This window comes from Trachypithecus francoisi, unplaced genomic scaffold (genome assembly GCF_009764315.1).
Source record: "Trachypithecus francoisi isolate TF-2019V2 unplaced genomic scaffold, Tfra_2.0 Lachesis_group7, whole genome shotgun sequence".
In the NCBI taxonomy this organism is placed as follows: domain Eukaryota; kingdom Metazoa; phylum Chordata; class Mammalia; order Primates; family Cercopithecidae; genus Trachypithecus; species Trachypithecus francoisi.
The window spans coordinates 46,431,244-46,442,774 of record NW_022681472.1 but is presented as its reverse complement, the minus strand read 5'-3'; the positions used below and the strand labels follow the sequence as shown (position 1 = coordinate 46,442,774).

At 37.4% G+C, this 11,531-nt stretch overlaps 1 long non-coding RNA gene across 1 annotated transcript in view; it reads right to left on the bottom strand.

Moving 5' to 3' along the window:
* Positions 1–4,557: 4,557 nt before the first annotated feature.
* The window catches only part of LOC117078942, a 38,827-nt gene continuing 31,853 nt past the window's right edge, over positions 4,558–11,531 (bottom strand). The window contains exon 3 of the long non-coding RNA XR_004435210.1: positions 4,558–5,046. This is a non-coding gene — a long non-coding RNA (uncharacterized LOC117078942). The remainder of the gene's footprint in view (positions 5,047–11,531) is intronic.

Here is an 11,531-nt window from a genome sequence, read left to right as displayed (position 1 = left end):
ATCTGTGTGTGAGAGAGGCAGGCAGCCTACGGAATGAGTGCTGAGTGAGACAGAGCATTATAAGCAACTTAGAATTGTATTGCTCAAAGGGGGATCATACCATTCTTCCGTTTAAATTTTCAATTTAATTTTCCTTTAGTGTAAAGAACACTTGAATCTCTAATAAAAAATCTTGGACTATGTTATGGTCTCAAACCAATTTCCAAAATAGGGTCATTCAAGATTTATATAGCTCAGATAAGCCACCTTAATTTAAAGACATACTAGCAAGTAAAGAGCTCAGTGTTTATCATTTTATTGGTTGTAATTTTTTTCTAAATAATCCATGTTCATTTATCAAAATTGCAAAAGTTAAAAAACTGGTACACAGTTGAAAGTCCCCCAAGGGTAACTGGTAATCTAAATTAGAAATTCAGTGTCAAGTCACCTAGACCTTTTTATAAGTATTGACTATTAATCTCTTTAATCATAGGTACCGCCATAGTTATTACAATGACTTAACAATTATAGCCTGGTCCTGTACTATTTTAACCTTTGTTACTTTACATCTATTGAACCTATTTACTTTTTGGAGTTAGAGTTACCCAGTAGGATTTATATTTGGAAAGTAACTATTAATGGGATAAGATTCTAATTTTAAAACTATTTTGTATTCATATTTTTGTTAGGCTCTCAATTCTTAGCTCATTTTTTCATGAAAAGTTTCAAATTTTCAAGGTTTTCCCCTACAATCCTAAATTCTGAAACTCCTACTCAGACTTCCTCTTGATTGCCTGTATTGTGTTTTGTGAGAATATAAACCTCACTGTTAAGCAAAATGAAACTAAAAAGAATTGTCTGCCTTTGTGTACTCCAATACATTAATGCAATTTGAAGTTAAAGAAGTGTAAGTTTGGACTTTCTGTGTTACTGACCCCTGGATGAAATAAATGAAACTTACCAACATACACATTTAAAATTTCATAGGCCTCCTAATTATTCAGCAAAAATTAGTATCTAATTCTGACAAATAACGAAAAGAAAGAAAAAGAAAATAAAAAGAATCTGAGAAGTTAGGAAGAGAAAGAAATAATTACGTTGTTATTTGTTTTTTATTCAAAATGGCTTTCAAATGACGAGGCTGCCTCTTTCCCTGGAATAGCTTCACAAATGCTTCCTTCCACATTGTAACTATGGTCAATCATTTGTCCTGGCTGTGGATTAATGAAGCCTCTTCTGTTCCTTACTTCCTGACTTGGGTCACTCTCTACATCCTGATGAGCACAAAAAGCTGCAGCCAAATAAAAAAAGATTCAACAAGGACTGCATCATCTCCTCCCACTGAATTTAGATGAGTCTTTATTGCTTTTAGCACCTCACTCAAATAACCTACCCAGACAATAGGTAATCAATCTCCTTTCATTTCCATTTGATTAAATTAAAAAGCAGCACTTAATTTAATCAAGTCAAAGGAATGTTCAGGCCTCTTTTCCTTTCTCTAGTTCCTTCACTATGACTTTTTTTCATGTTGTTCATGTCGAATCATTTCCTCTTTTGTGTCATTTAAGTTCGTCTCTCTATTCCTAGTCAAAACTCAAAATTGCACAAAATGTATTTCTTCCAGAAGTTTACCCTGAATAATCTTGTTAAGGTAAAGATGAGGGTAAATTATATAGTTCCTAACCTTGACTCATGCAAGATATACCCTACTCAAGGATTCACCACCTAGGAAATGCTTTCATTCATTCATTATTGATTCACTCACTCATTTAAGAAATATGTATTGATTTTGCTATACCACCAAAACTAGATTACCATTGTTTCTCACTGTGTCCTAACAGAGAATGCCCATCCATTGCAATTCCCTGCCTTGGGGACCAGTGGAAGAAGGGTGAGAGTGAAGAATTGGAAAGAAAAGATGTTGGCTTTCCTCTTTTCTATCTGGAAGACCCTGCCTAGACATACCTGTGTGGTGGGTTAGAAAGGATTTTCTGTGAGCTCTTTTCCCCTTAAGTCTTCTAGGCTAATTCACAGAGTCCATTTGTACTAGTATAAATTGATTTTTAGAAATCAATATTTCAGCCAGGCATGGTGGCCCATGCCTGTAATCCCAGCACTTTGGGAGGCTGAGGTGGGTAGATCACTTGAGGTCAGGACTTTGAGACCAGACCGGCCAACATGATAAAACGCCATCTCTACTAAAAATACAATAATTAGCCTGCTGTGTTGGCAGGCATCTGTAGTCCCAGCTACTTGGAAGGCTGAGGCAGGAGAATCGCTTGAACCCAGGAAGCAAAGGTTGCAGTGAGCCGAGATTGCACCACTGCACCCCAGCCTGGGCAACAGAGCGAGACTCCATCTAAAAAAGAAAAAAAGAAATCAATATTTTATATGCAAATACCTATTGTACAAAGACAGCTGTCACAATGGTTAAAACAAATAAACTCTATAAGTAAGGAAATCTGTATAAAGTATAGACTTTAGTAAATAGTAATGTATTATTATTGGTTCATTAGTTAGTATGCCATACTAACATAATATGTTAACAATAGGGAAAACTGAGTATAGAATATATGGGAACTCTCTGTACTATCTTCACAAGTTTTTTATGAAATCTAAAAATATTCCAAAAGTATGCTTAAAAATACAATATTAAAATTAATATACTATCTTAAAATATTAAAGGTTTGCTTAAAAATACAATAAAAAATCTTGGTGCAGCCCTTTTCTCAAATTCTGCACTTTTTTGTTTAACTTTTGATTAAAGAGAATTTTGTTATTGTTCAAATTGAGACTCAAAGTTTTGTTTTCATTTTAAAAAGTCAACTGTTCCTTTATAGTCAACTGAATGTGGGGAATGGAAGTAAGCCAACCATCTGCAGCCCCAGTCAGTTCAACTTCAAAGTCAAACAAACTTAAGGCAAATAATTAAATACAAGCAAAAGCTTACATACACTAGCTCTACACTAATCTCTCTCCTCTATCCCCCAAATGAAAACAAATATGAATGTCAGTCATTAGGTAATGGTTTTAATAAATTATAGCACTTAAGTATTATAGAATATTATGTGCCCTTTTAAAATAAAAGGATAACTGTAGGAATATTGAGAATTCCTTAGTATGTAGTAACAGGTGAAAACAGTAAAATATGAGCATTTATATTCAATAAATGCAAAAATAAAAAGTGTTTACATATTGTAAGTATCTTATAAGAGTAAGATATATTGTTTATTTTTTCATTGAAACATCAAATGATATTATTATGAAGTAGTTACATTTCTTGTGGTCAGACTCTCAGTGAATTTAAGTTTAAAAATAAACAATAAGCATGTCATCCTTTTCTATACCTTCTAAATCCAAATGAGTTGATTTAAAAGCCCTAATTCCTATAATAGCAGGATCTCAGTCTCTCTTCCTTTTTTATTTGTTTATTTTTTTTTTAGAGGGAGCCTCACTTTGTCGCCCATGCTGGAGTGCAGTAGCGCAATCTCGGCTCACTGCAACCTCCACCTCCCTGGTTCAAGTGAATCTCCTGCCTCAGCCTATGGAGTAGCTGGGACTACAGGCATATGTCACCACATCCAGCTAATTTTTTATTTTTAGTAGAGACAGAGTTTCGCCCTGTTGGCCAAGCTGGTCTTGAACTCCTGACCTCAGGGGATCCACCTGCCTTGGCCTCCCAAAGTGCTAGGATTACAGGTGTGAGCCACTGCACCAGGCCCCTCTCTTCCATTTTTTAAGGTTTCTGTTCTAGTGGGATGACTGGGAAGGAGGGTAGGAGAGAGGGAGGGAATTGCCTATGCCTCAATATCCTCTGTTATTTTGTTCCAGAATAACCTTTGCTTTTCACCCCTTTTTCTTTGCTGTGTGTTTGTTTTAGGGTCACTGTCCTCCTTACATTAAACTAAAGCTGGCCTCAAGTAGAGCTTCCTGCTGTTATTTATTATTTTGCAGGTCAAAATGTAGGCACTTGCATTGTTGTGCAGAATAAGTTGTTTGTAAGTTTTTAATCTATAACTGATCTTTATTCAAAAGCTTCTCTTTCTGAGCAATTGTAAACTTACAGTGAATCTTATAGTCAATTACTTTGATTAACAATATCTTATAGTCAATCTACTTTTATTAAACTTGCCAAGACAGAGAGAGAATCCTATATCCTACATCTCTGATGTTCAAAAGTAACTTTTGGACACTTTTGTTGAGATTACTGTGTGATATAGTTTGGCTCTGTGTTCCCACCCACATCTCATCTCGAATCATAATCCTCATATATTGGAGGAGAATATATGAAGTAGGAGTACCTTCGGTAGGAGGTCACCGAATCATGGGGGCGGACTTCCCCCTTGCTGTTTTCGTAATAGTGGGTGAGTTCTCAGGAGATCTGGTTGTTTGAAAGTGTGTGGCACTTCTCCCCTCACTCTCTTTCTTTTCTCTCTCCTGGTCTGCCATGGTAAGATGTGCTTGCTTCCCCTTCACCTTCTGCCACTGTCACCGGTGGAGGGTGTCCAGGTTCTTGGCGTCTTGAACAAAGAATTGGACAAAATGCACAAACAAAGCAATGAAGAAATGAGGGATTCATTGAAAATGAAAGTACACTCCACAGTGCGGGAGTGGGCCTGAGCATAAGGGCTCAAGGGCCCCATTACAGAATTTTGGGGAATTTAAATACCCTCTAGAGGATTCCATTGGTTACTGGGGACGCACCCTAAGAAAATGAGGAGTAAAGTTACAAAGTAATTTACTTGGCCTACAGCCTATGGAGAGGATATTTTCTGTCATAGCTGAAGTGTGAATCGGGCTTGAATTTCCTGCCTCCAGACCTTATTTTTCTGCCTCATCTCCCCACTGAAAGATGTGATCCCCATGGAAGGCAGAGGAACCTATGGTCTTTTTTCTGTAATTGCTTCATGCTAGATTAGGGCGTAGCCCCTACCTATTGGGGATCATGGAACTCTCGCTCTGCTCTGTCTAGTGGAGGCAGGGAAGCTCCTTGATGGCCCGGGGTGGTGTCTTCATCTGGAACTTGCTGGAGCCCTTGTTGCATGATGGTCTGAAGCTTGATGGTCTCTAGGCAAAAAAAAAAAAAAAAGAACTTGGTTAAAAGATTTAATGGGAACTTCAGGGGGTGGATATGTATGCTGTCAGGAATATTAATTATAGAGATTTGCAGGAGAAAAATGAAACCTGATTTGTGGTGTGTTCTGGGATCTATGTGTTTCCTTAAAGTCTTAGCACAAACGACTCCATTTTAGTTTGGTTTGATCTGTTGTGGCCTAGTGCATGAGCTCAGTCCAAAATAATGGCCTCCCATAATTTTGCTTAAAAAATTTCCCCTTTTGGTCAGGTTCTCACTTAGATGAGATTGTGACCAAAACTTAGGGCCTTAGTGCCGCTCTCAGTTACCATAATTTTTGGTTTCCCATCTCAGCACATCATTCATAGGTTACAGTGTCCTCATGTTTGCACATTTCTTTCAGGTCCTGTCATTCCAGTTGAAGAGAGACCATATGACATTCTAGAGATGGCTGCATGCAAGCATTTAAAACCTTTGAAAGAATACAGTGCACCAGGGAGACTGTTATTATGACTATTGGGAGGATAATATCAAGAGTTTGGAGTATGCTCCTTACCCAAGGTCTTCATAAACCAAACCTCTTAAAATCAAATAGATCAAAAAATGACTTAACTAAGCAGTTTCTTCATTAATCCGCTACAATCAAATTTCTATAATCTTCATTTGATATATTTCTCCATAGGCCACAAGTGCCAGCAGCTGCACAGATACTTCTTTGTTCAGCCAATCCTAACATAACTGTCACACGAGAACTTAAATTCTGTTGTGTAACTATAGCCTTTACAGTAGAATTTGCTATAGAGCCTATCATGAGGGAATCATTACTTCTTTTACTTTAAAACATGGAAAAAGGCCCTAACAAATGATGCCCTTCTAGAAGAGCAAAGGCCTCCTGGCAATGGTCTTCTTAACCTATGATGTGGGTCAAGAGGAGTTAACTAATGTTTTGTTTTTGACTGATTATGATGCAACGTATGTACCTTTAAAGTTTTGTACCTACATTGGGCCTTCATCTTTTATTTATCAAAGTATAAGGTTATCCATATATAAGGCTGGTTGCAAACTCCTTTACAAATCAAAGTAAACCCCATAAGTGCACATAAAAGACCCCCTTTTCACTTCTATTGTTCATAGAGGCATAAGTAAGATAAAATATTCAAAGATAAGAGTTTCATGATGGTAGAAGTATTAATTTGTGAACTTGGGAAAAGCTGTTCACATGGAGGATGCCATCATCTTCTTGGGAAAAATTTCCCTGGTTACTTTTACCTTAAGGGTACGGTTTCAAGAGCATGGAGGTACCTTTCTCAGTTATGAGATTATGAACTCAAAGCTCATGGTCCTGAAATTTTGTTGTCATGTGGATGGCAAGCACAGTTTTTCTTTGATGTTTCCAGAAAATCCAAACCATAAAAAGCTTTCTTTACCTGGTGAAAATACACTGTAGCATAATAATCTACTGTTATAATATCAGCCCTCTTACATAGGAAAGCTTTTATACAACCAGAAAATATGCATTGAAAATAACAATGGAATGAAATCCCTTTATAAAATTTTTAATTGGCCAACCAGGTGACCAAATGTACCTGAAGCTTTAATTGTTTTTCCAAGAATATGGGAGCAAACACTGTTATAAACTATTTTAGTAATTTGTAAGTCACTACACCAATGTATTCAATTTGGATTATTTTATCTTTTTGATGATGAGTCATGGAATGCAGAACTTTTGATAATTAAAGCTTTAAGGACTCAGGAAGGACAAGGTAGCCATCCTGGTTCTCCATGAGTCCATGCTTAATTAACATTAGACTTATATCCTCTTGGATACCAGCTGTTTTTCCAAATTAGGTGCTAGCACTAACAAGGAAATTTGGTTATTTCTGTGGTTTACAATAACTTAACATAATAACCATAATTATAATACATAGCATATACTTAGACATTAGAATTTTAGAAATCCCATATAATTTTGGAACATATATTAGTATTATTCACAAAAACATAACCTATAGAAGATTGAATATCATTTTGGCAATCCTATGTACCAAAAAATGTCAAATAACCCTGTTTACTTCCTTTCTGGATGTTTTCAGGGGCCCTCTGATCCATCCACAAAGCCAGGCATTAAGAAAGACAATTTTTTTTTTTTTTTTGACGGAGTTTTGCTCTTGTTGCCCAGGCTGGAGTGCAATGATCTCGGCTTACGGCAGCCTCCGCTTCCTGGGTTCAAGCTATTCTCCTGCCTCAGCCTCCCAAGTAGCTGGGATTGCAGTTGCCTGCCACCACTCCCGGCTAATTTTTTGAATTTTTAGTAGAGACGGGGTTTCACCATGTTAGCCAGGCTGGTCATGAACTGCTGATCTCAGATGATTTTCAGGTGACCCACCTGTCTCAGTCTCCCAAAGTGCTGGGATTACAGGTGTGAGCCACCGTGCCTGGCCAGGAAAGATAATTTTAAAACTGAAGTTTGATTTTGGAATTCCAGATTGCCATAAAGTATTTATTTTGCCAAAATGATGACTAAGAAATTTTAAAGAAGTAAAAACCTTTTATAACCTCTTACAAAAAAACCTATGTTCTGTTCTTACACACCTTGCGTGTAAAACTGTTTCTAGTAGTCTAATTTGCAGGTTTTAATGGCAAATTCTAACAAAACCTGGTAAGTTATGTTCTGATAAGGTTTGACTATTTCCAGCATAGCTGCGGGTGTTGCCAGCTCCACGTGTCCCCAGGCCTTACCTAGCTGGAAAGCAGGCAAGTTAAACAATTTTCAAAAGCCAAAGAAGCAGCTTAGGTCCTTAAAGCATTTAGCAAACCTAGTATTTGAACATAATTTAGACTACATGTTTACATTTCGAAGACATTGTATTTTACCAGTAATCTTTAAAACTATCTTAATTTCCCAAAGATTACTCAAGTCACATGAACTAAATAAAAGTCATTATGTTTTTCACTTTTCTGACAAAATATTTGATGCTTTTATTATTACACAAATTAGCTTAAAACTTTACAGAGGTAATAAACAGTGACTTTTACTTTATATTTAACCAGTTTGCACAGAAAGAGGCCAGAGACTGACTGGTAAGAAATTCTACCCTTTTACCAGCATGCCAGGTTTCTGGGTTCTCTCTCTCCAAGCAGCCCTAGTGACCCTGCTTGATTGTATGCAAACAAACACATTGCCATGAATTAAGAATATTTACAAAGGGTTTACACATTTTGGAGAAATTAGGCAGAGAGTGAAATATGACTCAAATTCTATTTATAAGAGTATACTCAACAGGTTTAAAGTATCAAGAAACCTAAAACCCAAAAAGTTAGCTTAAGGTTAAAAGGCTGGTATGGGCCAGGTGCAGTGCCTCACGCCTGTAATCCTAGCACTTTGGGAGGCCAAGGTGGGTGGATCATTTGAGGTCAGGAGTTTGAGGCCAGTCTGACCAACATGGTGAAACCCCATCTCTAGTAAAAATACAAAAAAATTAGCTGGGTTTGATGGTGGGCACCTGTAATCCCAGCTTCTCAGGAGGCTGAGGCAGGAGAATTGCCTAAACCCAGAGATGGAGTTTGCAGTGAGCCAAGATCGCACCACTGCACTCCAGCCTGGGTGACAGAGTGAGATTCTTGTCTCAAAAAAAAAAAAAAAGGCTGGTGTGCTCTATCAATTTCTGCAGGCCTGACAAAGGTAGCCTAGGAATTCCAGATAAATGGAATGAATGATGACTTCCTAGAAAGGCATAGGAAACAAAATAAGTATTCACAGAACCAAATAAAATCTTGCACTAGGATCTAGAAAACATCATGGTTATATGTAAATGCATATACAAGCAAAGCCAGAGGAGAATAAAGAACAAATGAGTGAAAACTAGAAGTAAAAACAAACAGGAAACCAACCCTAAATTTTCCTACTTAATTTTACCTGGAGGCTACAGTGTTACCTAGGGCCCCAGAAAACCCACACAATGAATATTTTATTCCTGATACACAATTTAATATCTTTAAGTTCAACAATATTATTATATGTTCTGTGCAATCAAGAAGTCCACTTTAGGTACATGACCAGTAAGTACTCCAGTTCCAGCACTATCCATGCAAAACAGCAAACATAGTGTGAAGCAATGCAAGCATGTATGTGAAATTTGACTCCACACTAAATCCTGCTTCATGTTTAACTATATTAAAAAAAAAAAAAAAGGATTGCCAAACTGCCAATGCATTTATTTACAAAGCTTCTTACTTTACTTTAATCAAGACTGAGAGCTTTATGAAAATGTTAATTAGCCAAGTGTCTCCAATTCTCTATCAGGTTTTAAAGAACATTTTATTATTTAAACTTTTCCACATTTTTCTCCCTTACTTACTGATTCCTTACTACATTGTTTCATAAATAACTTTTTGAAATATGTAATTTGAAGTAACTTTTAGATAACTTCTGAATTAGACACAATTTTTTTTCCACTAATAACTATCCTTTCTGGCATATTTTGTATACAGAATTATGTGTTAAGTAGAATTTTATCCTCAGCAACCTAAAACATTAGTGTAACCCTAAAAAGCAAGAAATTCTGAACTATCAGATATGGGCATTTATGGATAAGAACAACTCCACAATTTTAGACATATATTTCCCCATATCATAACCCTTTTTAATTGGAAATGATCTAGATATTAAACGAGCACCAAAAATAACTTAGATTTTAATTTACATAAAAAGTTTACGTAAAACATTTATCCCATTCACTGTACCCAATTTTTTACTTTTAACAAGGGAGACATGAGACGTCAATCAACATATGTAAAATGGACATTGGTTTGATCCCGAAAGGTGGGATAATTCGAAGTGGGGAGGGGGTTTGGGAGCTTTCAGATCACAGGTAGGTGGGAGACAAATGGTGGCATTCTTCTGAGTTTCTGATTAGCCTTTCCAAAGGAAGCAATCAGATATGCATTTATCTCAGTGAGACTTTCAATAGAATGGGAGGCAGGCTCACCCCAACAGCTCCCAGCTTGAATTAACACTGACATTTTAAAGTATCTAGCAAAGACAAACGTAAGATTTAGACAAAATGTATGCTGGCAATTCTGAAGACATTTCTATTTTTATTCCACCAATAATTGTAAAGCTAGCTTGTTTAGTAAAGTTATATTTTAAGTCATGTGAACTTGAAAATTGCTTAGAATTATTTACTTATCAGTACTCTTTTATTTATAAGCCAATTTTGGTAGACAGAACATATAGCAATAAGGTACATACAAACATATCTAGACATGCACACACACACATAAACAAAGATCCAATAGCTTGGAACCTTAACCATGAGATAGCAATACAGGTTTGCCAGTTTCACTTTGCCCCAATAGATAATCCAATGAAGGTTGTCAACCAAAATTTCGGGTAAAGCAGTCACCATGGCAGTTTGATTTTTAAAGGTCAAGCCTCCCCAGCCTCCAAAGAGCACTGGGACCAAACAGTACCAAAGGAGAGCATCACACATTAACCAGGCTCCCTGCTAGAACAACAGTAAAAAATCTGGATACATGCAACACTATTCCACTTTGCCATTAGACAGTAAACTATGGGGCAGAAAGGAAAAAATTGGACAAAACGCACAAACAAAGCAAGCAAGGAAGGAAGGGATTTATTGAAAATGAAAGTACACTCCACAGTGTGGGAGCAGGCCCAAGCATAGGTGCTTAAGGGATCCACTACTGATTTTGCGGGAGTTTAAATACCCTCCAGAGGATTCTATTGGTTACTTGGGGTATGCCCTATGTAAATGAGGAGGATAAAGTAAAGTTACAAAGTCATTTACTTGGCCTACACCCTGTAGAGAGGGTATTTCCTGTCATCACTGAAGTGTGAATCGGCCTTATGTTCCCTGCCTCTAGACCCTATATTCTTGCCTCACCATGATTGTAAGTTCCCTGAGGCCTCCCAGCCACGCTTCCTGTATAGCCTGAAGAACTGTGAGTCATATAAAGAACTTGGGTAGTTATTTTAAGGGAGGAGACCACCCCTCATATTGTCTTATGCCCAATTTCTGTCTCAAAGAAAAAGTGGGAGTTAAAGAAAAGACAGAAATGAAATCAGCAGTCAAACAGCCCGGTCCTCCATTCCAGGCCTTGTAGTTAAAGATCGACCCCTGACCTAACCGGTTATGTTATCTGTAAATTCCAGACATTGTATGGAAAAGCACTGTGAAAATTCCTGTCCTGTTCTGTTCCATTCTGATTACCGGTGCATGCAGCCTCCAGTCATGTACCCACTGCTTGCTCAATCGATCACAACCCTCTCACGCAGACCCTCTTAGAATTGTAAGCCCTTAAAAGGGATAGGAATTGCTCACTCAGGGAGCTTGGTTTTTGGAGACGAGACTCTGCCAATGCTCCCAGCTGAATAAAGCCCTTTCCTCCCACAACTCGGTGTCTGAGGGGTTCTTGTCTGCGGCTCGTACTGCTACACTTTATAGCAGTGTGAGAA